At 36.7% G+C, this 27,374-nt stretch overlaps 1 long non-coding RNA gene and 2 pseudogenes across 1 annotated transcript; all 3 read left to right on the top strand.

The window, feature by feature from the left end:
- Nucleotides 1-8,148: 8,148 nt before the first annotated feature.
- On the top strand, nt 8,149-8,605 carry LOC147390524 (uncharacterized). The gene is made up of 2 exons (XR_015182480.1): nt 8,149-8,308; nt 8,397-8,605. It is a non-coding gene; the product is annotated as an uncharacterized LOC147390524 (long non-coding RNA).
- Nucleotides 8,606-10,262: 1,657 nt separating this feature from the next.
- On the top strand, nt 10,263-15,579 carry LOC147390523 (phospholipase A1-IIdelta pseudogene; annotated as a pseudogene).
- A 9,793-nt stretch (nt 15,580-25,372) lies between these two features.
- LOC147390522 (phospholipase A1-IIdelta pseudogene) lies at nt 25,373-26,399 on the top strand (annotated as a pseudogene).
- The last annotated feature ends 975 nt before the right edge of the window (nt 26,400-27,374 follow it).

Here is a 27,374-nt window from a genome sequence, read left to right as displayed (position 1 = left end):
ACGTTCCTTATATCTTCTTCAACAATGTCCAAAATTTTAGAGAGCGAGAAAGCTCAATCTCATCAAAGATTCTTCCATTCCGTTCTCTCCATATGTGAAAAATAACTACACAAAAACTTAAACAGAGAGCGTGATAGACAAATTTGCTTGGGAAATCTGATTCTTTTCAAAGCTAGAATCTCATCCAATGCCGAACCAATACCCACTTTGGAGACCCCAAATTTTTTAAGCACCTTTTTCCAAATCCACCCGCTAAAGGAACGACCCAAAAAAAAAAAATGGTCATTATTTTTTCGAAGCCTTCTTACATTAGATGCATCATGAAGCAAATGAAAAGCCTCATTTTCGAAGCTTCTCCCACGTTGTTAGCTCCTTATTTATTGTAAGCCATGTGATAAAAGCGTGGAACACTTTTGAGGTTCCAAATAATCTTCCCCAATGCACATTCGTTGGTTCACCCTATAATGCACATTTAGAACTGAATTTACCGTTTGGGCTAGCAATTCAAATAGGGCCATCGTTTATTAAGCGTTTAGGGATTAAAGGTACTGAAAGACTAGATCACAGACTTCCTCCATTTTAGTATTAAATGGCATCTTTAACTGCCAAGAATTCCCATCTAGAAGGTCTTTGACTTTTGCAAAGAAATGGATTATACTATTTTCCAAATTGGGAAATTAGAGGCTCACCTTCAAGATCTTTCCACATGAGATAGAGGCACCGTCATGCAATAAAATTCTTACATATATAGCATCTTCTTCGACCATGATAATTTCCCTTCAAGACCATGAAACATTTTGTGGAATTTCTGCACTCCAAATGTCTTCCCCATATCTTTTCCTCATCCACCTAGCCCATATATAGGGTCTTGTTTTCAACCATAATCTAAAAGAGCTTCATCATACCAACTCTATTACGGTCTTTGAATGCCAAGACCCCCCCAGTCAAGAGGAGATGCGCATTTTTTTCCAATTAAGCAAATGGATTGATCTATGAGAGAAGAAGCACCCCCCCCCCCCCCAAAAAAAAAAAAAAAAAAAAAAAAAAACACACACACAAAGGAATCTACTGAAAAGATTTTCAATTTTTTGAGTGGTATGGGGAATATTAAAGGAACTCGATCAATAGATCTGAAAGCTAGAGGACCGATTTAATAAGTTCTAAATGACTCGCATAGAATAGACAACGAGCTCTCCAACCTTCTATTCTTTTAAATTTGTCCCACCAAAGGTTAGCTCATAGAATGATTAAGCGGAGAAGAAAAGAGTGGAGGACCTACGTATTTGACAAGAAGACTACCTTCTTTAAACCTTAGAATTTCAAATGAAATATTTTCCTAAACACAAGACCCGTTAAGAAAATTATACTTTTACCATCATTATCTTGGAGCTCAGAAACTAGATGGAAAAGATTAAGGACTTTTCAGATTTAATTAAGCGAATTGGTTTCATTTGTGAAAAAAAGAAAAACATCATCCACAAAAATAAGATGAGAAATCCCAGGAGTACTGAAAATAGAAGAAACTTGGATTAAGTTTCCCTCTACCTTCTCTTGAAGTAAACAAGAGAATGCTTCCGTTACCAAAGTGAATAAGTAACGGAAAGGGGATCTCCCTGACGAAGACCTCTTCCACTAGGAAAATGCGAAACTTGTCCTATTGATTAAAACTGAAAACTTGGCCTAAGAAACACATTCCATAATCCAATTTATCCAACAATTCGAACAACGTATTTGGAAAAGGATTGACATCAGGAACAACCACCAAACACAATCAAAAGCTTTCCGAAGGTCTATCTTAACACATAAGAATTAGGAAGATTTTTTAAATAGAAGCTTTTAATTAACCATTTCACGTGCTATGAGAATTTTATCCTAGATTTTCCTACCTTTCACAAAAGTCAGTTGAACTGGACTAATGATAGAAGGGAGGCAAACAAATTAAAGAATCTATATATTAGACAAAAAAATTTAAATGATTTTATACATACAAGAAATTACTCTAAAACTTTCAAGATGTCTGGATTCAAATATTTTGAGATTTAAAAGAAAAAAAGAGTGGCATTCACCTATTTTAAAACTATTCCATGCTGAAAATAATTGAGAATAGCCTCACAGACATCAACCCCTATTATATCCCAATAGGAGGTGAAAATTAAAATTCCATGCCAAATCCAAAGCCAGGCTAGTAGTATATTCAACATATATATATATATATATATATATATATATATATATATATATATTGTTATTCAATTTTATAAAAATGTGGAAAAATTAATAAAACAAATAATTGAATGTACTACTAGCCTGGGATTCTTAAAGAAAAGGTGTTGGATTTTTGTCCACTTATCCAAGGGTCATAATTTATAAACTTGTCTAGGGTAAGCCAACCACAGCCATTGAATTTGACTACCCCCAATGTATTAGTGCTGCATCTCCTTATTTTCTTTTTCTTTAAACAAAAAAAACCCCATTTTTCTAGTAGAGAGAATAATAATGATAAACTAGATTTGAGAAAAACTGTTTGTTTGGAATTTCTTTTTTCATATAAGAAAAAGATAATCATTTGGGTTGGTTAGTAATAATAATAAGAGTCCCGATAAATTGACGCGGTTGACATGACAGTGCACAGGATCATATATCTTTTTCTTCGGGATATACAAGGAAAAAGATTTGTGGTTCTATGCACATACCACATCAACCGCATCAGTTTTAGCGAGGCATTTTATCATTAGTCCAAAAAAAATGCTATTAGAACTTTTCAACCCCTAACAATGAAATTATTTTTCAAGAAATTTTTGAATGCGTTTGCACTTTAACCAAAGAATGTGACTTGCTAGAAAATATTTTCTCTAAAATGTACATGAATTGCATTCATGGCCACGTCATGAAATCATTTCTCACATGTTATCTATAATGTAATCCTGATGTCTGATCGATTCTAAAACTTGATGTGTAAAACAAATTAAAAAATAGAGATATAGACTTTGGGTAAGTCGAATTCGTTCCACAGGGACAGTTGGGATTCAAATGTTCAATCGGTTAAAAATCAAAACAGAGTTTTAAAACAGATTCTTTAAAAACAAAACAGATTTGTTGCACAAATAAAATGGAAATCAACTTATAAATTGGAATCAAATAGAAAATAGAGATTGAAAATATAAGAAAGAGGCTTAGAGAATTCAAGTCTACCATTGCAAGCCATCCAAAATGCTAATTAATTCTAAATATAACTCAATCCACGTAGCAAGTCATTGCTCGTGGATTGGAAGATGATTCGATGTAACCATTGATTGAAACCCAAAAGTCTCCATAAAGATCTCTGATTTAGACAAGATTATCTGACTTATGCTTCTATTCATCACAGAGCATGAGTGTTCTTGAACTTATCTAAGTAATACTCATCAAAGCTTGAATTAGAAGCATGAGTTAGATGATCTTATCATAAAGAGATTCACAGATTTAACATGTAAAACTGAAATAAAGAATTAAAACAGCATAGGTAGGATGAACTTGCTCCGGCATCCTTGATCTCTCTAAGGAGGATCTAGCCGATCATTGCAAGGATCATATTGCAGCAATAAGAAAGTAAAAGAAGATAGTAGATGAAGAAGAGAATGTAAAACAGAGATGCAACTTGATTCCTTCTTTGATGGCTTCTCCAAAGAATTACAATAAGAACTAATAGGGGAAAAACTAACACAATCAACTCTTGATCCTCTCACTACTACAAAACACTCTCTCTAAAAGAAAAACTAAGAAAAATACAGAGAAATTAAGGAGAAGAAGAGGGTCAGAGGACCCCTTCTCTAAAATCAACTGTCTAATTTATAACATTCGTAATCGGGTTATTGGATCAACTTTTCAGATGATTCGCTACGAAAGAACCATTCAGTTACAACCACCGAAGTATCTGGAACATCTTGTACAAATCTCGAGAAAAATTCCTCGAAATCACCGAGGAGCACCAAGGCCTAACTGCCGCGCGGTGACGTGGTGGCCAAATTCATCGAGATTTTGTTAGAAGCTTCCTTTTTGCTCGCACATTGTAACCGTCTTTGTTTCGTGATTTGATAACTTTCACGTACGCTTTATTTATCTGCAATTAGCAATAACATCTCATTAGCTCTATTAATTTGGATAAATATTTAATTTTGCAATTATTTATGGGAACTAACATTTAAATATTAATAATCTTCGTAGAATTACAGTCCCAAAATTGAATAATTGGGACCTTATCAATGTCGCCTCAAACAAGTATGATGCTTTAAAACAAAGAGAAAAAGTGAAAATACATGGTACTTCCCAATTGCATCCAGTATGATGTTTTACGTCCCATTGTCCATTTTATTTGTGATCAAAACATTTAATGTTTCCCAACGTATATTTCCATTCATCACTACAACTTTTTTGATCTATAGCGACTGTTAATAGCAGCGGATAATTTTATCCGCCTCTGTATTTATTTTTATTGCAACAGATACTTTTATCCGCCACTATAAATAGAACTTGTTGCAGTGGATACTTATATTCGCCGCTATAGGGCCCCCTTACCCCAATTCAGTCTATATAGCAACGGAAAAATATATCTGCTACTACAAAATCATTGTTTTGATATAAAACGCTATAGGGCTCGCCCACACCCCGATTTTTTAAAATGAATATAGCAGCGGATTATAGTTTTCGTAGTTATAGAATACAATTTTTTTTTTTTTTTATATATAAAATTCAGTTTTGTGAGTTTTTTCTATCAATTTTTTTAAAAAATTGAATATAACAACAAATTATAGTTTCCGCGGCAATAGAGTATATAAAAAAATTTCAATAATTTTTTTAATTGACTATGACAGCAGATTATAGTTTCCGTAGCGATAGAGTATATAAAAAAAATTCAATATTTTTTTTTAATTGACTATAACAACGGATTATGGTTTCCCAGCGATAGAATACTATTTTTTTATATATAAAATTCAGTTTTGTGAGTTCTTTCTGTCAATATTTTTTCCAAATTGAATATAACAGCGGATGATATTTTCCACAACTATAAATTTTTTAAAAACAAATATAGTAGCGGAATATAGTTTTCGTAGTAGAATCTGATATATACCGTCGGTTATAACAGCGGATAGGGAGTTCGGCTGCAGTATGATGGTTTGTTGTAGCGAATCATTTAATCCGCCTTGAAAAGGTCCGTTCATAGTCAGCAGAAGGTCGATCCGTCTGTAAATTGTCTACACCCTCACGTGCAGAAAAAGAAATTAATTTGAGAGCGAAAGAACAGGGCACGAAATCCCATTTCCCTTTCCCTCTCATTATCTCCCTCGTTACTTCGTCTGTCACTCACTCTCTCTCTCGTTTTCATTGCCGTTTGTTGGTGCTTGTGAGAACACTTTGAAAAGCTAGATTGTAACATCCGGTAAGATCTTTCTCTCTCATGTTTCGATATTTTTATTTTTTATAATTGATACTCTGCAACTCATCCATTTCTATCTGATTCTTGTTCATCCATGGATTCAACCACCCAATACGACTCAAATCTCAAACCCTAGAGTTCCATCGATTTTTTATTTGAGTTTCTTTTGCTAATTGTGATTTGTTAAACCTAGGTTTTTTTTTTTTTTGTAATTATTTGAATTTGTATATTGTGATTTGTTAAACTCAGATATCTTTGGATTTCTGGGTTCCAAGGTAGCTCATTTGGTTGGTTGTTTTAGATAGAATCCTAACTATGGATACATCATTGTTCTGGGTATTACTTCTGAAAGTTTATGCACTTTCTGAAACTAGTAGCGAATTTGTTAATCATTTGGTTCGCCCTTGCAATTTAACTCATGAAGTGGGGGCTCATTTCAGTTCCTTATTCCACATGTTATGGTGCTGTCCCAGTTAGATATCATTTCTAATTTCGAAGATGGCACCCTTACACTTTATGCCATAAAAGGATTTTATTGCGTTTGCACCTTTTAGCTATATTTTGGGGTATCTAGAAGGAAAGGAAAATCTGTTTAAAATGAGTTTATTGCTTTGCTTGAAATTGGGGTTCTTTCCTGCTACTCCAATCCTCTCAAGCAATATTGAAATTAGTACTTATATGGCTTTTTGTGCCTATGATCTTTAGTTGGCATTATACAATTGTTCATTTAAGTTATCTCTTGAAAAGTTTAGATGAACTAATAGTTTAAATTGGACAGTTAAGATTCTTTACAAGTCATCATTTCACAACGTTAGGAATATAGAACTACATAGTACAAGAATTTTGAAAGCCATCATACACTATAATCTTTAGATCTAGAACTAAACCCTAGAACATATTTTGCCGTTTTTAGTAATCTTCTTTCCCTTTAGTTATACACTTTTATTTTTTGGTAACCTACTCCAAAAATCCACCGTGTCTGAGGTTATTGATAAATTCATTTCAAGCAAAACAATTAATAATTTTTTTTTTCCTTCTAATTGCTGCTGTTGCAGGAGTTTGGATTGGTAGTTCTCCCTTCCATCATGCTTAACAAGAGCCAATGCTTCTAGTCAGGCCTCCCGAGGAGTTGAAACAGAAGGGACACATGGCAGGAGCTAGGCAGGAAATCAGGTACCACATGTACAGACATCTACCAATCACCCAGCCCATTCTCTGCCTCAGCCCTTCCCAACTGTAGCTGTTCCTTCTTATCAAACGGTGGTCTTCCTGCTTTGTATTTATGTGTCCCCCCACCTTTTAATTGCTTCTATTGAAAATTTATGTGGCTTCTTTTTCTTTAATTCAGCCTATTCCTGATTTTTGAACACACTTTCTGAGTTCATAAACCGCACGAAGCTGGTTTTATCAGTCGATGGTACTAACTTCAAACATGTTACCGAATTAACTTCTAATAGGAGTAAGATGTTGCTATTAGACTCGGGAACATGTCATCCATAGAGTCAAGAATGTTGAATGGCCTTTGAGAGATTTGTGTGTTGAGTCCCGATGACCATCCAATCATCTTGATCTAGGGGCGACAGTCTGCCCTGGCTGACTGAATCACTTCTACTTATCTGTTGCTTAACATAATCCTCTTTTTCTTTTCCTTTTTATATATAATTTTTTTTTATTTGATTGATGCAGGGAATCAAGCATCTCCTTCACCAACCAATATTGGAGATCAACAGAGAGTGGACTTGCCATCTAATGCACGTGAACTGGCAACACCTGAAGCACTATGCATCATTATGCGGAGAGCATAGCAACTTCTTAGTGGTCGTGCTGTAGCTGCACTTTCTGTATGTCCCCATTTTTTTAGCTTTGTTCGTAGATGTATAGCTTGGTTATCTCTTGTGCACGTGTGCGGCATTGTTTGTTAGTGCACACTTTGTGCATGAATGGATGTGCAATGCTGAGCTTTCAAGATCTTTAATTTGAGTGGTCTCAAAAGCTGATCCCAGGATTTTTGAGATAAGGTGAGCTGAATTCTCACAATCTCACCCATCATAAGTTTCTTCAAAGCTTTAATGCTATATATAAACACCTAGATGCCTTACTTCCTTCAAGACCGCAAGTCTTTTGTGGCATAATGCATCTATGCATGTTTGAGTAATCTTTTTGCGGCATTATTCACATATGCATATTTGAGTAATCCGACGGTGATCTCTGCAGATCTGACTGCTGGAAGTCCTCTATGACAAGGACATGTGTATTGGTGTCTAACATAGGTACGAAGTGTTAGACACACCGATCCCCACAATCCTGATATGCCAGCATATGTGTACAATTTATTATCATCTGTTAAGGGAGATTTTCTTTTGATAAAGTATCTCATCATGCATTCAACAAGCTTGTTGTGACATGGTGTCTGATGAGTCTATCTTCTAGAAATTGAGTGTTGTTATGTAGTGGTAAACAGGCATTTAAGTTGGCGAGTTTAGTATGGATGGTGTAATGTAAAAGTTTTTAAATAAGTAAATTTAGTAAATGGGCTAGATTAGTAGATATGTTTAAATTTGTAATGCCACCCAGATCTTTGCTGAAAACATAATGAAATGTAAATTGTGTGTGCATGCCCAAAGTGGCAATTGTTTTACGTTGACATCCCTTGCATCCCCCCCCCCCTTTTTGGTTATTTTTTCTTTGTTTCTAATTCTTCATTGTTTGTAATTTCCTACGTTTATGTAGAATATTGCAGGACGTTTGGAAGGAGATGGAGATTCTACTGATCCTACAACACGGAGCCAAATTCAGGCCGAATCAGTGCAAGCAAGGCTAGCAATGCAACATTTAGGTGCTCTTTTTTTGGAGCTTGGCCATACAATTCTGACACTACGTATGGGGCAGTCTCCTGTACGATTTTCTTCCTTCACATTTCTTTGCTTATTTTTTCTGATATTTCGAATAAATTTTGTGAGCAATTGTTATCGTGCAACTGCAGGCTGAATCTGTGGTGAATGCTGGACCAGCAGTTTATATATCTTCATCTGGGCCAAATCCTATAATGGTTCAGGTTAGTTACGATCTGTTTGATTGCAGGATATTCGTTTTCAAGGGAACACGGGTTCCTTTGGTAAATGGTAATGGGAACATGAATTCCACCATTTTATTGTACCCAGGAAAATATCAAGAAGAGAATTTAATTTATTATAGTTTTAAATAAAAATAGAGAATGATATACTCTTAATTTTGAATTAGAAATTTTAAGATTTTTATCAATATAATGAAGTGTGATTTCAATCGGTAGAAGAAGAAGACGCAATTCAAATTAGTTTGTAGGGCAAAGTCAGGATTTTATTCATGTGGGGGCAATCAAGAGTAGAAATTTTTTTGTAAGAACAATTAATGGTGAAAAAAAATATCTATGAGGACTATTCCATTTGAAGGGGGGAATGGTGGTAACATTTTTTTATCCTCCTCGTTGAAAATCCACCAGTTGCTGCGGATATCTTTTCCTCTTTGCATCGGTATGTTTAAATGTGTGTATTGATTGAGAATTTAAAAGATAAAAAAAAAGGTAAATTAGTAAATGCTATTTACATTTAAGGTGGGTAAGTAAAGTACTTTTGGTGTGTGTGCAGCAAACAGACGCTTCCTTTTTTTAAAGCAAATAAGACAAGCTAACCACAGCAACTGGTGTCATGCTTAAAAAACTCGTATAAGACAAGCCAACAACTTTCATTAAATTCAACTACCCCAATATAATATAGTAGAATGGTGATGACTGCAACTGATTTTTAATACGTGGCTGACGTGGCAAAAACACAGAATCCCAGATCGTTTTCATGTGTATCCCGAAGAAAAAGATTTATGATTCTTTGCCCTTGCCATATCAACCGCATACTCAAAATCAGGTGCATGCATGATGACTTGTTAACACGTGTCCTAAAGGCACACGGTAAAGTGGAATAAATACATTTTAAAAATTATAATTGGAGGGTGTTTTGGTAAAATAAAATTTTTTAAGGGCATTTTGGGTACAAAATCCAATTTCCAAAGAGTATTTATTGCACTTTAACACGTTCCTTTAGGCACCCGTTAACAAAGTCCTTTTTTTAAACCCTATTTTTTGATGGGTTGGGATCCATCGTCTCCTTAGAATGACTCATGAAAATTACATGTGATCTGAACCCTTTAAATGAAAAATCATTTTTTGAGAAAGTCAAATAATTTTAAACAATAACTTAAAACATGATTTTTGAGGAAATTAATTTTTTTCTCTAAAAATGCCTAGTGAATGAAATGCACTTGAATTGCGTGTATATTGCCTCATGAAATCGTTTTCCTCATGTTTCCCATCTATAAATAAATAGTTGGATGAAGTTGTCGGTGGGGAGTAAATTAAAGAGGTCACCTATAAGTATAAATAAATGAGTTGGAGTCCACAAACGGAGATACAAAGTGACAAAATGATGTGGTGTCGCACACATTACTGTAAATACTTTTCCACAAGATATGAGTAAAAAACATCTACGGTTATGAGCGTGCCACCACATCATTTTTGTCATCTTTGTGTCTCCGTTTGTATCATTCCAACATTTCCCTAAATAATAAGTGAGGAGGAACTGGACTTCATTCTGTAAAATGGAGTGAAAGAAAAGAAGAGAAAAGAAATGGTATTTCTTAAGGGCATCGAGTATGATGTTCTACATCCCATATTTGTTATCAAATTATCAGGACATTTAACATTTCCAATGTATGTTACCGTCCTTACCATTAAATCACCAACCCCACCAGTTTTTAATGATCTAAATCGATTAATAGATAGATAGACAGATATTTCCTCGGGAACAACCATTGTTTTTAAAATTCAAAATCTTGAATAAGGTCTTTTGGTTTTTTCTCACTTATAGATTATACATACTAAGCTAGCTGACTAGCTAACAGTGTTTCTTGTCCTCTATGTACAAGAACAGTGTCAGCTCTTCTATCTTTATAATAAAGGTAAAATCACCTTGCATCCATAAGCATATTTCATCTCACTTACATTTTGATCTCTCAGCAAGAACAAGGATACATAGTCATCTATCTTTGTTATGGAGCCAACATGGGAAGAATTGTTAGGGAGCAATCAGTGGAAAGGTTTGCTAGAACCTCTAAACCCAAACCTTCGGAAACTTATCCTTCAATGCGGTGAATTCTGCCAGGCGAATCGCGATACATTTGTTGGAGATCAAAACTCCAAATACTATGGCAAAAGCCGATATTTCAAGTGTGGCGCCCCGCCAAACGCTAACACAAATCCCAATGCCAAACCTCAAGGTACTAGGTGGCACCTCAAAATTTCGGCATGGTCTCCTCTGTTTATGTTAGTGTTTCACAAAACTCAAACCTGATAAAACAATTTATAACAAAGCCTGATGTAAAGTTGTAAATACAGGAAATGAACAGCGGAAGACTAATTACATCTAACATGTAAGTAGATCAGAGTGCGGAAGATTTAACCATATACAGGCTTACAAAATACTCTCACTCTAACATGGGCCTAAACTCTCAATCCAAAAACTACATACATCCTAGAGGAAACTGACAACACTAAGGGATGTAGCCCTAGTGCTCACCAGGCAAAAGACTCTGGTCGTCGATCTGACCGACCAGATGCTCCTCAATTACTGACTCTGCGCCTGTCTCGATAACTGCAAGTGCTGAAACTAAAAAAAATAGGAAGGAAAAGGTGAGTAACAATGGTTACCCAGTAAGTCCACAACCAATTCCTACTAATAACCCTTCCTAAGCATGATCGAATAAAGCATACTAAACATTTTAATACATGCAAGGTTTTACAAGATAAAATACGATCAACTGGTACATATAGCTAGGGGATGAGCAACTAAACAGTTTTAAAAATTACACATAGCATCAATCATCCATACTCATTATACATTTTCCATTTTATGCAAATAATATTGCCAATATTTAAATAATAGACATGCTTCTCATTTATAATTCGAAATATAACAACAGATACATAATACAAATGGTGGAGTATTGGAATTAAAGAGTTGGGATTCACGACTGGATCGCTTCCAGTCAGGACATCATATTCCTCAATAACATCGTAGTTCCTGATTTTGTGGCTGGTCGTGTCTACCACGCTTGCGGGACCATTTATCCGGCTTAGGCTGACCGTTTGACGTGACCGTAAGCAATTGGTCTTTTTTCGATGTGTCAGAACGTTTGACTACTACTAGATTGTTAGTGATCACTGACTAATCATCTTCGTCTATGCCTATCAGGCGTGCATGTGATTCCCAAATGACACTCCACTCGTATACGACCACCTTTACAATACACGTTCACTGGTAAAGATAAGAAAGGAATGGACCCGGATTCCAGTTGTGACTCCACTCTCATACGCGTCCCATACCACGTATGAGTTTGGTGGTCCCTACCGTACATCCCAGGATAGTGCACCCCTCTGGATGATGTGACGCACTATCCCTTCAGGCATTCACAAACTCTTTAACAGCTCACAAAATAGCTACATACATATATTGTTTTTCATTTAAAACAAAAGAGAAATTAACAAAACAGGGTTGAGAACGGATATCCAGTTCCTACCATGCAACTGTGGCCAATCGGCCTAAAATAAACAACAGTACTCAGCGCACGCGCTAACATAATCGAAAATAAACATGCAACCCTTTCATTAATAACCTGGATATCCTTTCACCAACCTACACACAACATACAATGTAAAATATAGACATCACCCCTCGGGTGTGATTCTGACATTTTACCGTTCATTCCATTTTCCCATTCTCTCAACATTCTCACTTTTCATATTTTCAAATCAACCATCCATTTCTAATATTTCAAAGTCATTCTTTTGGTATTTTCATTGAAAACCATCAAAGTTTATTAAAAAACAAGGTCCCGTGATACACGGTGCCTAAGCTGGTCAAAGTAGTAAAAGCTGGTGAAAATTTGGTTAAGTGTTAGAAATTCAATTTTTCAAAGTTCTCGAAATTGAAAATGGATTTTTCGAAATGAAAGTCTCGATCACGAGATTCGACATCATATAGTTTTTGTAATCTAATTCAAAGTAACGCAAAGTTATTACATTTTGAAAACTTGCCGAAAACGTCGAAAATTACGTTTTGTTCTTGAAACCAAAATTCGGATTTTGATCCTTTGAGATTTGGATCTTAAAATCATTTCCATTGTTCCGAAATGGGGGGTAAAACCTTAATTTCATTAAAGAACTTAAAGTAAATAGAAATAAGTGGGACCGACAGAATGCCTTCGGTAGGTGCCGGTGGCACTGACCCTACCTGCATACAGCCTGAACCTCACTCGAACTTTCGAGTTTTCGATTTCTTCTTCCATTCTTCGAACCATTCGACCCACCCACGAGTTCGTAGTTAAAATTTGATAAAACATCATCAAAGCATCTATTTCTACCATGATTTTGAAATCAAACAACAACTTTCTACAATTTAAATGCAAACAATAAGTTTTGTTTCAAAACCCTAAATGCACATTTGATAAATCTAAAGTTACCAATAAGAATTGGAAGTCCCTTACTTGGTTGTGGACGTCGAACATGATAAACTCGCACAATGATAAAGGTTGGTGGCTCGAGAGTCGAGGTTGGGCTAACTTGGATGCCAAATGAGCGAGGGTTTGCAAGGTATCCGACAATGACGTTCTCCTTCTCCTCTATAATGAAGTATAGACCTAACTCCTAACTCGATAAAGTCATTGGATGGAAGGTGTAGAGTTTTACTCGAGCTACCCGACTGGTTTTGATGGAGGATGGAGAAAACGAACAAGAATGGGTAAGTAAAGATGGTGAAGTTGTAGCTCTCGACGTGGTCGATAACTTTGTCTTCTTCGTCGAGGTTCAACTCGGCCTCGTTCGGGCTAGAACTTAACGGGAATGGGTCGAAATCCTAGGGTGGAGAAGTGGCTGTCGTTGGGGTTTCTTACAGAAGAAGAGAAAAATGAAATAAAGAAAAATCAGATTTTTCTTTTATAACACAGCTAAGGGCATACTTGTAATTTCTCCCTTATTTCTAGTTTCGACCGTAACTTAACTATTCGGACTTGGAAATTGACAAGTGAATATACCATTTCGAATAATTTTTTGCTACGGATCTAACGGTGTCATCAAATCTTTTCGATTCTCGCTCTAACAAAATTCCACTATTTTGGATCCCACTTAATGCGAAATTCGAGAATTTTATAACTTTTTCATCCGAATTCAAATTCGAACTTACTTACAGGCTAATGTATATATTCTGATCCTTTTGAATTTAATGGCGAAGTTGATTTTCCTCGAAATTAATCATAGCAATATTCGAGTATTTTATTCTAAGTTTCTCATTCGATATTTTCCTCCAAATCTCACCATTTAATTTCCTCGAGATATGAGTTGAAAATACGGGGTGTTACATCAAGAAATCATTCTTAGAAAATGTTCAACTCCAATTGACATCAGATCACTACTTCGTCGATACCTTCTTCTTTTTGACGGTCATAGTTGAAAATCAGAATCTCGAAACCAATTGGGCTGGATATATAGCTGTCACCTCTGATGATCAAGTTAGTAAAAATTCTGGCAGACGTGAAATATATGTCACATGGCGTAGTACTACGACAAATCTTGAATGGAAAAAAGATGCCGAAAGCGAACTTGCATCGATGAAGCAAGTGTTGAACCCAATCGACATCAATGATGATTCATTGAAGGTCATGAAGGGTTGGTTCAGCATTTACACGTCCGGCAACCCAAAATCGACTATCACCATACCTAGCGCGAGAACCCAACTTCGAGCAAAGATTGAAGAATCGGTGAATCGGTACAAAGACGATAATCTAAGCTTAATATTCACAGGCCACAGCCTCGACGGATGTCTATCGACACTAAGTGCATTTGATATGGTCGAAAATGGGTTGTCACATATCCCTGTAACAGCTTTTATATTTAGCAGCCCAAAAGTTGGGAACAAGGCCTTCAACGACAAGCTTGAGTCATTCCCGAACCTCCGAATGTTGCACACAAAGAATGCGATAGACTTGGTACCAGGCTACCCCATTCAGGTTGCATATGTTCCTGCAGGCCTCGAGTTTTTTGTAGACTCTAGGAAGTCACCATACTTGAAGGATTCGACAAAACCCGAAGACTGGCACAACTTGGAAGCTTTGCTCCATATTATTGCGGGTTGGAATGGAAAGGATGGAGAGTTTCAGTTTATGGTCGAGAGAAGTGTTGGCTTAGTTAACAAGGAAACTGATTTTCTTAAGAAAGAGTGCATGATTCCTAAATCATGGTTAGTTGAGAAAAACAAAGGGATGGTGATTGATGAAGATGGAAAATGGATTGAGGCCCCAGCATCTAAAGAAGACTTCCTTGTCCCTGAGTTTTGAGTACTTTTGCTTTTATGTTTGACTAATTGGAAGCTAGTTGTTCCATGGGTTAGTATTCAATCAGCTGCTTTACTAGTTTATTTCTCTTTTCTTCATTCGTTTCCCTTTCCGGGTGAGAAGCTGTCTCAATCACTCACTTGTATGCGTCAACCATTACTTCTAGATTAAGTATTTTCTATTACATTTAATTCAGAAATCAGAAATATATTCAATCTTCTTCTCTATCTTTTCATAGAAATCATTACCCATTCTCTCCAACAGAATTATCGTCATTTATCACCACTCCATCAAATATGTTCCTTATATCTTCTTCAACAATGTCCAAAATTTTAGAGAGCGAGAAAGCTCAATCTCATCAAAGATTCTTCCATTCCGTTCTCTCCATATGTGAAAAATAACTACCCAAAAACTTAAACAGAGCGCGTGATAGACAAATTTGCTTGGAAATCTGATTCTTTTCAAAGCTAGAATCTCATCCAATGCCGAACCAATACCCACTCTGGAGACCCCAAATTTTTTAAGTACCCTTTTCCAAATCCACCCGCTAAAGGAAAAACCCTCAAAACTTATTTTTCAAAGCCTTCTTACATAAGATGCATCAAGAAGCAAATGAAAAGCCTCATTTTGAAGCTTCTCCCACGTTGTTAGCTTCTTATTTATTGCAAGCCATGTAATAAAAGAGTAACGTGGAACATTTTTGTGGTTCCAAATAATCTTCCACCAATGCACATTCTATCATAAGTCATAAGATTGTAACAAATTGTAACAACCCATTAGTTTCTCTATTTTTGGATTCATTCAAAATAGTTGTTCCTTAGAGTTAGGAAACATTTTCAAACTATCCTATATTTTAGGATCTCAAACAAGTGTTTGTTATCCCGTATGTGTATTTAACTACTGCTGAATGTATATGAAAAGAAATAGAATTGATTTTCTTAGTCTATCATGGTATCAGAGTGGGCCTTTCTCTTCTCCTTGTCACCCAATTCATATCTCCATGTGTTTTGGGCCAATCCGGCCCACACGTGCGGGGGCGTGTTGAGTTTAGTCCCATATCAGACACAAATTGCCTTGTCTCTCTCCTTATAGGATCTTGGGCCTCTCTACTTATTGCCAATTGGTTTTGAGTTGGACCCCCAAATTTATCATGGTATAAGAGCAACCATAAGTAGTATAAGTTGATCCAATTTTTTCCCCTTGTTCTTCATCACTCATGGCTATTGAATCTGACCCTACAACCATCCTCAACACTAATGAACCACACCAAACTCTCATCAGCATCAACGTTGCTGCTCAGGCCCCTCTCAAAATCACCTCTACCAACTACCTCTCCTGGAAACTACAGTTCCAAACACTCTTCATTGGCTATGACCTTTTTGGCTATATTGATGGCTCCAAACCATGTCCGCCAGCCTCCTTGATCCAGTCCAATACAGCCAGACCCAATCCCAGTTACATTCTATGGACCAAACAAGACCAGTTGATCCTTAACGTTGTCATTGGCTCCATCTTACCCACCATTATTCCCTTCATAGCTCAAGCCAAAACCTCTAGACAAGCCTGGACAATTCTAGCCAACATCTATGCCAAGCCCTTCGTGGCTGCATCAAACAAATAAAAAACCAATTAAAAAACACTACCAAAGGCTCCCTTGGCATCATTGAGTTTATGCAAACTATCAAAACTCGAGCAGATGATGTTGCTCTTCTTGGATCCTCAATTGATGAAGAAGAAAGCACAGACAAAATCCTAGATGGTCTCGGTGATGATTACAAAGAATTAGTCCGCGCTGTCCAAGCAAGAGATACCTCTATCACCTTTGAAGAACTTCATGAAAAACTCCTCAATTTTGAAGCCTTTCTTCAAACAATCCCACCCGAGCCCAACCATTTTCCAGCTACTACAAATCCCACATACCGTACCAACAACAAAAATTGGCGTTCTTCTCAACCACAAGGTACTACCACCACCAACTGGCACCCATCCTTCAACTCAACCGATCTCCCACCTGCTGCAACCAATGCAGGACCCCATTCATCACATGGCCCTCGTCCTCCTCCTAGACCATACCTTGGTCACTGTCAAATTTGCAAGAGTCAAGGTCACACTGTCAAACGGTGCCCTTCATTTTGCCTCGTACCAGTTCACACTTCCCCCACATCCAGCTCTTCCCAACAAGGCACACCATGGCAACCACAAGCTCACCTTGCCACCAATCCTTCCACCACGCCATCCTGGCTTTTGGACAGTGGTGCCTCACACCATGTCACATCTGATTTGAGCAACCTCTTCATGCATGCTCCATACATTGGCATTGATGACATCATGATCGGAGATGGCTCCAATCTTCCCATCACCTACACTGGTTCCACCTCTCTTAAAACTCCTCACAATACCTTTACACTAAACAATGCTTTCTGTGTTCCATCTATGAAAAATAATCTAATCTCTATATCACAATTTTGTTATTCTAACAATGTTTCCATAGAGTTCTTACCATCCACTTTTCTTGTGAAAGAACTTCGAACTGGGGTAACACTATTGAAAGGACGAACTAAAGATGGTGTCTATGAGTAGCCAACCTCCTCCCCTTTGATTGCCTTCTCCACAATAAAGATCACTTGCGTCGACTGGCACCATAGATTAGGACATCCTGCTTTTTCAATTCTCAAACATATTATTTCTAGCAATCATTTAGGCCTTTGTTCCTCTTTATCCTGTGATTTCTCATGTAATGTTTGTCTTTGCAATAAAAATCACAAATTGTCTTTCTCCAACTCTACAATTGTCTCTACTAAACCTCTTGAAATCATATTTTCAGATGTATGGACCTCTCCAATTTTCACACATAATGGCTTTAAATATTATGTAATTTTCATTGATTACTTCACTAAATATATCTGGTTTTACCCACTCAAAAACAAATCCGATGTCGAAGAAGTCTTCATAAGATTCAAAGCCATTGTAGAAAAATACTTCAATTCAACCATCAAAACCCTCTATTCTGACAATGGTGGTGAGTACATCTCCCTTGCTACCTTTCTTTCAACCAATGGTATCTCTCATCTCACCACTTCTCCTCACACACCTGAACACAATGGTTACTTTGAAAAAGGGACCTTCATATAGTCGAAACAGGCCTTGCCCTCCTCACTCATGTTTCTTTACCCCTCTCCTACTGGACTTATGCCTTTGCCATAACCATCTACCTCATCAATAGAATGCCCACTCCCACGTTAAATCTCTCTTCACCCTACCACAAAATATTTCTGACAGAACCAAATTACTCGAAATTAAGAGTCTTTGGTTGCTTATGCTACCCTTGGCTCCAACCTTATACATCACACAAACTTGAATCATGGTCTAAGCCGTGTGTTTTCCTTGGGTACTCTCTCACTCAAAGTGCATACTACTGCCTTGACCCTTTCAAAAATCTATATCTCCAGACATGCCAAATTTGTTGAATCTCAATTTCCCTACTCCTCATTATCTAGTCCATCCTCTAGTCTTCATCCCAACACCATTGCCACTTGGATTCCTGCACCAATTAGAGTTATCTCACCCTCTTCCTAGCCGCCACTCACTATGCCATCTGAAGTCATCGTCCCTCAGCAACCTCTAAGTGCAATTCCAACAGACCCTCCAGTGCAAGTTCTATCAACAAACACAAACCAACCCACCCACCCAAATTCAACTTCCTTGCCATCCTCAACCAATCCAACCCCACCATTACATATCCCAACGTCACCTCCTCCTAACCCAACTAAAACTCATCCCCTTCCAACTCACTCAATGACCACTCAAGCCAAAAACCACATTTATAAACCAATAACTAAGATGAACCTTCATACCCAACTCTCAAAATCCAACGACCTTGAACCAACAATCGTGACTAAAGCCCTTATTGATCCAAAGTGGTGTCAAGCCATGTCTGATGAGTGTGATGCTTTAGTTAGAAATGGAACATGGGAACTTGTTGCACCTGATTCTACACAGAATATAGTTGGGTGTAAATGGATTTTTAGAATTAAACATAACTTTGATGGCTCTATTGACAGGTTCAAAGCACGTTTGGTCGCAAAAGAATTTCATCAAAGGCCAGGAGTCGATTACCTAGAAACTTTTAGCCCTGTTGTAAAACCAACCACAGTTCGTGTTATCTTCAACCTTGTTGTATCTCGGGGTTGGTCATTACGCCAACTTGATGTCAACACCGCCTTTCTTCAAGGACACCTCTCCGAGAATGTCTACATGCAACAACCACCAGGTTTTGTTGATCTAGATCATCCATCTTATGTCTGCAAACTTCAAAAGGCAATCTATGGCGTCAAACAAGCACCTAGAACATGGTATCATGAACTTCACACTTTCCTTCTTCACTCTGGCTTTAAGAATTCTCATGCAGATACCTCACTATTTGTTTTCACTACTACTGGACATATTATGTATATACTTGTATATGTGGATGACTTAATAATCACTGGTGACAACATTAAAATTATTGACTCTTTTGTTGATGTTCTTGCTCATCGATTTTCAATTAAGGATCTTGGACAGCTATCTTATTTCTTGGGTGTGGAGGTAGTCCCAAATCAGCAAGGTATTTTACTTATCTCAAAGGCGTTACATTTTGGATATTCTGGCTCGAACTCATATAACTGATGCCAAACCCATGCTAACTTCCATTCCAAGTTGCCCACCTCTGATGTTAAAATCAGGCTCTCATTTGTCTGATCCCACAGAGTACAGGACAATTGTTGGCAGCCTTTAATATCTCTTGATTACATTACCAGACCTTGCATTTGTGGTTAACAAGCTCTCTCAGTACATGCATACTCCAACAACCGACCATTGGAGCTTTGTTAAACGTCTATTACGCTATCTCTGTGGCACTATTAATGAAGGCCTCCAAATACATCGCCAATCCCCATTGAACTTACACGCCTATTCAGACGCAGATTGGGCAAGTGACAATGATGATTTTTCATCTACCAGTGCTTATGTCATCTATCTTGGTCGCAATCCAGTCTCCTGGAGTTCTAAGAAGTAGAAAGCTATTGCAAGATCTTCCACTGAAGTTGAATACAGGTCAGTAGCTAATGCAGTTGTTGAGCTCAACTGGCTTTGTTATGTCCTAACTGATCTTGGTGTTCAACTACTTTGTTGTCCCATCTTATACTGTGACAATGTTGGTGCTACCCAACTCTGCTCCAATCCCGTGTTTCACTCCCGAATGAAACATGTTGCCATCGATTTTCACTTCATCAAGGATCAAGTACAAAATGGTGTCCTTTGTGTTGGTCATGTATCTTCAGAAGATCAAATTGCTGATGCACTCACCAAGCCTCTTCATCGTGCCTGCTTTCTTGATCTCAAATCCAAGATTGGACTTCTTTCTCGAGCTCCATTTTGAGGGGGCATATCATAAGTCATAGGATTGTAACAGCCCATTAGTTTCTCTATTTTTGGATTCATTCAAAATAGTTGTTCCTTAGAATTAGGAAACAATTTCAAACTGTCCTATATTTTAGGATCTCAAACAAGTGTTTGTTATCCCGTATGTGTATTTAACTACTGTTGAATGTATATGAAAAGAAATAGAATTGATTTTCTCAGTCTATTACATTCGTTTCACCCTATAATGCATGTTTAGAGCTGAATTTACCGTTTGGGCTAGCAATTCAAATAGGGCCATCATTTATTAAGTGTTCAGGGATTAAAGGTACTGATAGACTAGATCACAGACTTCCTCCATTTTAGTATTAAATGGCATCTTTAACTGCCAAGTATTCCCATCTAGAAAGTCTTTGACTTTTGCAAAGAAATGGATTATACTATTTTCCAAATTGGGAAATTAGAGGCTCACCTTCAAGATCTTTCCACATGAGATAGATGCACCGTGATAAAATTCTTACATATATAGCATCTTCTTCGACCATGATAATTTCCCTTCAAGACCATGAAACATTTTGTGGAATTTCTGCACTCCAAATGTCTTCCCCACATCTTTTCCTCATCCACCTAGCCCATGTATAGGGTCTTGTTTTCAACCATAATCTAAAAGAACTTCATCATACCAACTCTATTACAATCTTTGAATGCCAAGACCCCCCCAGTCAAGAGGAGATGCACATTTTTTCCAATTAAGCAAATGGATTGATCTATGAAGAGAAGCATCCCCCCCCCCCAGACACACACAAAGGAATCTACTGAAAAGATTTTCAATTTTTTGAGAGTGCTATGGGGAATATTAAAGGAACTCGATCAATAGATCTGAAAGCCAGAGGACCGATTTAATAAGTTCTAAATGACTCGCATAGAATAGACAACTTGCTCTCCAACCTTCTATTTTCTTTTAAATTTGTCCCACCAAAGGTTAGCTCATAGAATGATTAAGCGGAGAAGAAAAGAGTGGAAGACCTACGTATTTGACAAGAAGACTACCTTCTTTAAACCTTTTCAAATGAAATATTTTCCTAAACACAAGACCCGTTAAGAAAATTAAACTTATACCATCATTAACTTGGAGCTCAGAAACTAGATGGAAAAGATTAAGGACTTTTCAGATTTAATTAAGCCAATTGGTTTCATTTGTGAAAAAAAGAAAAACATCATCCACAAAAATAAGATGAGAAATCCCAGGAGTACTGAAAATAGAAGAAACTTGGATTAAGTTTCCCTCTACCTTCTCTTGAAGTAAACAAGAGAATGCTTCCATTACCAAAGTGAATAAGTAACGGGAAGGGGATCTCCCTGACGAAGACCTCTTCCTCTAGGAAAATACGCGAAACTTGTCCTATTGATTAAAACTGAAAACTTGGCCTAAGAAACACATTCCATAATCCAATTTATCCAACTATTCGAACAACCTATTTGGAAAAGGATTGACTTCAGGAACAACCACCTAAGACAATCAAAAGCTTTCCGAAGGTCTATCTTAACACATAAGAATTAGGAAGATTTTTTAAATAGAAGCTTTTAATTAACCATTTCACGTGCTATGAGAATTTTATCCTAGATTTTCCTACCTTTCACAAAAGTCAATTGAACTGGACTAATGATAGAAGGGAGGAGGCAAACAAAGAATCTATATATTAGACAAAAAAATTTAAATGATTTTATACATACAAGAAATTACCCTAAAACTTTAAGATGTCTGGGTTCGAATATTTTGAGATTAAAACAAAAATAAGAGTGGCATTCCATGCTGAAAATAATTGAGGATAGCCTCACAGACATCAACCACCTATTATATCCCAATAGGAGGTGAAATTTAAAATTCCATACCAAATCCAAAGCCAGGCTAGTAGAATATTCAACATATATGTATATATGGATTATGACCCATATACACATAAAGCTACAACGTGTTTTGTCTTATATGGGCAAAAATGTTTGGAATGGGCTGATTTTTTGTGAGGATGATCTCTATGGTGAGGAGATCATCCTTGTCAAAAATCAGCCTATTATGAAACTTCTAGCCCCATGTTTACAAGTTAAAAATTTTTTGACTGTCCAATTTTTGTAAATCAGTTTTGATGGGGTTAGAAGTTTTGGAATGGGATGATTTTTTGCAAGGATGGTCCCCTCACCATAGAGATCATCCTCACAAAAAATTAGCCCATTTCAAACCTCTATAATCATATAAGAGAAAAATGTTGTAACTTTATGAGTCGTTTTATGTGTCTACGGAACCCCACCATATATATATATAGGGTGGGGTTCCGTAGACACATAAAGCTACTCATAAAGCTACAAAAAGATTCGGAATAAGTTGATTTTTTGTGAGGATGATCTCTATGGTGAGGGGACCGTCCTTGCAAAAAATCATCCCATTCCAAAACTTCTAATACCATAAAAAATGATTGACAATAATTGGACGGTCTACAATTTTTCAACTTGTAAACATGGGGCTAGAAGCTTCATAATGGGCTGATTTTTTGCAAGGATGATCTCATCACCATAGAGATCATCCTCACAAAAAAGCAGCCCATTCCAAATATTTTTGCCCATATAAGACAAAACACGTTGTAGCTTTATGAGTAGCTTTATGTGTATACGGATCCTAATCCATATATATATATATATATTATATATATATATATATATATATATATATATATATATATATGGGAGGCGTAATATAGTTATTCAATTTTATAAAAATGTGAAAAAATTAATAAAACAAATAATTGAATGTACAACTAGCCTGGGATTCTTAAAGAAAAGGTGTTGGATTTTTGTCCACTTATCCAAGGGTCATAATTTATAAACTTGTCCAGGGTAAGCCAACCACAGCCATTGAATTTGACTACCCCCAATGTATTAGTGCTGCTTCTCCTTCTTTTCTTTTTCTTTAAACAAAAAATCCCCATTTTTCTAGTAGAGAGAATATTAATGATAAACTAGATTTGAGAAAAACTGTTTGTTTGGAATTTCTTTTTTCATATAAGAAAAAGAATATTATCATTTGGGTTGGGTAATAATAATAATAATAAGAGTCACGATAAACTGATGCGGTTGACATAACAATGCACAAAATCATAGATCTTTTTCTTCGGGATACACAAGGAAAAATATTTGTGGTTCTATGCACATACCACGTCAACCGCATCAGTTTTAGAGAGGCATTTATCATTAGTCTAAAAAAATGCTATTAGAACTTTTCAACCCCTAACGATGAAATTATTTTCTAAGAAATTTTGAATTCGTTTAAACTTTAACCAAAGAATGTGATTTGCTAGAAAATATTTTCTCTAAAATGCACATCAATTGCATTCATGGCCACGTCCTGAAGAAAGTGTTAGAAAAAATAGAACTTGAACTTAAATTATATTGCTCTGAGGCACGTAGTAATCTACGTTGTCTTATAGACAACAGACGCCCCCACTCCGATTAAACACGAAGATGCAAATGGGTTGCTGGCGAACTTGTCTTTAGGATACAACAGAGCCCAGTTCTAACACAACTGTATATTTCCTCAAAATTTGCACTATTTTGAGAAAATCTGTCACACAGAATCTCGGATACACGAATGCCTCTTTTTGTAGAAAAAATTTTAATTAGTTATTTTAACAGAATTAATCTCTATAAATATATATCAATTTTAAAAAACACACCCATTCGTAAATGGTTTTTGAATCTCAATAGGTATGAAACCCATTGGAACCACTAGGGACCTATTCGGATCAAGGAATCCATTAAGCTCCCTTAAGCCCCTTCGACACCTTTCGGTTCGGCCTTGGTGCCTATCCAAAATTGGACGGCCCTATTAAATATTTAATTTTTCTCTCTCTCTCTCTCTTTCTTTCTTTCTTATTTTATATATATATATATATATATATAAAATAAAAACGAATTATTAAATTTCCATATAGCTTGAAGCCATTAGGAGCTCTCAAGGAGAGAGTCTTTGGAATGAAGAAAGAGTTGAGAATAAGTTCTTATTTATAGGTTTAAAAATCCCTCCAAAACATTTTAAAAAAGCAATGTGGGATTTATAAAAATTTGAAAAAAGGAGCCAAAAGAACTTTTACAAATTCCAATCCATGTGAAAAGTTATCAACCAATAGAAATGCTCTTTTAAAAAATACTTACTTTTCTTTTAACAAAAAGTACACCAACCATAAAGTAACTTTCAAATATCAATTTAAAATAAACCAAATTAATTTTATTTGAATCAATTTTAAATAAATATTAATCATCATTTATTAACATTTATTTTAACAGAAAGAGAAGTGGGTAGTCACGGGACTTTAAAACAAAGAGAAAAAGTGAAAATACATTGTACTTCCCAATTGCATCCAGTATGATGCTTTCCATCCCATTGTCCATTTTATTTGTGATAGTACATTCAATGCTTCCCAACGTATATTTCCATGCATCCTTGCCATCAACACTAAATTTCTTAAGGGTCGTGGTAATATGACACCCTCCTTTCAAACACCCCCATCATAGAATCGTAGATCATTTGCCTCGCGCAGAACCATAAATCTTGGCATTTGCCTGGGAATGTTTTGACAGTTCAACAAAATTACGGAAGTACCATAATCCTTTGAAAATGAAATATGACAATGAAGTATCTTTGGTAGAGTGGTGATAATAGGACTTCCCCTCAGTCGACTCCCTGACGTCGGGTGTGCTATAACCATAGACTTTATGTCTATGGATACAAAATTACACATCCCAAAAATCTGTGTGGTTGTATATCCCGATGAAAGGAAATCTATGGTTTTGGCACACCCCCACATTAGGGGAGTCGATTAAGTATGTGAGGGAGTCAGATTATCACAACTCATCTTTAGTATCATCACTCACACACTTTATCATCACTTCAATTATGAACTGTGTCGGTGGAACGGTGTCAACTCCTCTTTTATAGATAGAACGTACTAGAAATAAGAATCCAGTATAGAGAATCATTGATTGTCCTCAATTGTATAATGCCCATATCTTGAGAAAATGTATATGGTTTTGTGCACACTCTAGTGCCGCTTGGAGTGTCATTTCAAGTCGAGCATTTTTCTTATAAATAAGGTCCTTAGTATGCTTGGATCAATATCAATCTTTCTGTTAACTAAGTCATTTTCATCTATATATCGTGGTTATGGAGATGAACAAAAGAGAACCATCGTGGGAAGAATTGCTAGGGAGCAAGCAAACAGCCATACATTCATTGGCGATCAAAAGTTCAAATACTATGGCAACAGTCGCTATTCCAAGAAATCATTCTTGGAGAAGGTGCATATCCAATCAGCATCAGACTACTTCGTCGATACGTACCTTCATGCCACGGTCGTGGTTGAAAATTGCAATTCCGAAGTCAATTGGGTTGGATAGATCACTGTCACATCCCATGAAGTAAGTAGAGTCTCTGGGAGACGTGAAATATATGTCACATGGCGTGGTACTATAACAACCCTTGAATGGAGAAAGGACATCGAAAGAGAGCTTGAAGGTCATGAAGGGTTGGTTCAGCATTTACACTTCTGATAACCCAACACCGACTATCACCATACCTAGTGCGAGAACCCAACTTCAAACAAAGATCAAAGAATTGGTGGAACGGTACAAAGACGATAATCTAAGCATAATATTTACGGGACACAGCCTCGGTGGAGCTCTATCGGTCCTAAGTGCATTTGATGTAGTCGAAAATGGGTTGTCGGATATACCGGTAACGGCTTTTGTCTTTGGTTGCCCAAAAGTCGGTAACAAGGCCTTCAAGGAGAAGGTCAACTCATTCCCGAACCTCCGAATCTTGCACACAAAGAATGTGATTGACTTGGTACCAATGCACCCCCTCCTAATGGAGTATGCTCCTGGTGAGTATCATGACCTTCAAGCATTGCCACATATTGTTGCAGGTTGGAATGGAAAGGATGGTGAGTTTGACTTGAAGGTAAAGAGGAGTGTTAGTCTGGTTAACAAGGCAGTTGATTTTCTTAAAGTTGAGTTCATGATTCCTAAAACATGGGGGGTTGAGGAGAACAAAGGGATGGTGATTAATGAAGATAGAGAATGGATTGAGGCCCCAGCATCTGAAGAGGACTACCCTGTCCCTAAGTTTTAATCTTTATCGCGTGGCTTTATTTAAGCATGAATAATTGGAAACTAGGAACTCCTAGTTTAGTTTGTTTCTTTTCTTCGTTTATTTCTCTTTCCCTTGGAAGCTGTCTCACTTGTGTATAAGTTGTCTTCCTTAGCAACCCTTTCCTTTTCATTAAAAAAAACAAATAAGGTCCCAAGTTTTCTTTTTAGGAAGGCAAAATTCAAGTTTTGATAAGCCCATTGTCATGGTAATTGAATCTTGATGGAAACCCAAGTCATTGATTTTAGGAGACCATGACGATGTTATTGTTTGTGGAGACTGATGGTACTGGTCAGCAGGGAGTCACAATGTGAAAAAGCCCTCTGTTCGACTGAACAAGAGGTCTTAATTTTCATTGTTGAATATTGTTTTTTTTTTTATGGACCGAAAACATCAAATAAATGAAGGGAGAAATTCGAAATCTCTAAGCCATTGAGTCTAAGGAACATCAAATTTCAATGGCCCATCGAATTTTCTTATCAAATTTTCCAGTTTTCCCATAGTAAGTATTGGTCATCATTTAAAACAATGCTCACCAATCGACCCCAGCGTTGAGTTTGTTGGGGCTGGGGGTTGGATGGGGGCTAGTCTCCCCATGTCCGAAAGACGGGGATTTGGGGGGTAGAGGTCTCGAAAGAAAACTCCTCAAAGTATTTTCGTAATTTCATTGGTATTATGTAAAATCCTAGTTAGGGTTTTTTGAGAGAGTATATATTTCTATTTTCGATAATGAAAAGGTTAAAAATATGAAAGTGCGAATTTTTTCTTTATAGTTGAATCAATATGATCCATGGGTGTCCCTCAATCTTGAGTGAGCCACGTAAAAATCTCTACGTTTTTTGTGCCATTGCATCTTTTTTTTTTTTTTTCTTCTCATTCTGTTTTTCTTAATAGATGAAATGTCCAACCAGAAAATAAATGTAACGCTTAATTCACATTAGGGTTGTTAACGGATGC

The sequence above is a fragment of the Akebia trifoliata genome, chromosome 11 (genome assembly GCF_017979445.1).
Source record: "Akebia trifoliata isolate Shusen 1 chromosome 11, ASM1797944v1, whole genome shotgun sequence".
NCBI lineage: Eukaryota > Viridiplantae > Streptophyta > Magnoliopsida > Ranunculales > Lardizabalaceae > Akebia > Akebia trifoliata.
The sequence above is the reverse complement of the archived record's forward strand: the minus strand, read 5'-3'. Positions and strand labels throughout refer to the sequence as shown.